This window comes from Geospiza fortis, unplaced genomic scaffold, assembly GCF_000277835.1.
Source record: "Geospiza fortis unplaced genomic scaffold, GeoFor_1.0 scaffold43, whole genome shotgun sequence".
Classification (NCBI taxonomy): Eukaryota; Metazoa; Chordata; class Aves; order Passeriformes; family Thraupidae; genus Geospiza; species Geospiza fortis.
In genome coordinates this window covers 756,903-757,487 of record NW_005054431.1, presented here as the reverse complement: position 1 = coordinate 757,487, position 585 = coordinate 756,903, and the positions used below count along the sequence as shown (strand labels likewise).

The window sequence follows — 585 nt, the reverse complement described above, 5'->3', positions numbered from 1 at the left end:
AGAGGGGCGCCGGGCGGCGGGCGGGGGCCGCCCCTCATTGTCCCTCATTGTCCCCCTGGTCACGTCCTCCCGGCCACCCCCTCTCCCTCCCTCCCTCCCTCCCTGCACCGGCTCTCGGGATTAAGCCCCCATGGCTTTTTTTTTTTCCCTCTCTTTTTTTTTTCCTTTTTTTTCCTTCCCCCTTCTTATCATCCGCGTCCCTCGGTTTTTCTCCCTTTCCCCCATTCTCTTCCTTCCTCCTTTTCTTTCTTTTCTCCTTCTTTTCTTTCCTCCCCTTTTCCCCTCTTTCCTCCCCTTTCCCCCTCCTTCCTTTCCCCTTTTTTCTTTATCCTCTTTTCCTCTTTCCCCTTCTTTTTGTTTCCTCCTCCTCCTTCTTTCTTTTCCCTACCCGTTTTTGCCTCCCTTTTCCCCGTCTTGCCCTGTCCCTCCCTTTTCCTCCCTTCCCCTTTTTTCCCTTTCCCTCCCTTTTCCCCCTTTCCTTCCCCTTTCCCCCCTTTTCTCCTCCTCCCTCCACCTTCCCCTCCCCTTCTCTTTCCCCTCTTTTTTTTTTGTTAATTGAGGCGTGAGCGTCGAAACGCGCTGCAA

The 585-nt window shown here is 53.8% G+C and overlaps 1 protein-coding gene across 2 annotated transcripts in view; it reads left to right on the top strand.

Moving 5' to 3' along the window:
* VCAN (versican) overlaps positions 1-585 on the top strand; it is a 100,062-nt gene that overhangs the window by 993 nt on the left and 98,484 nt on the right. The window lies entirely within an intron of this gene.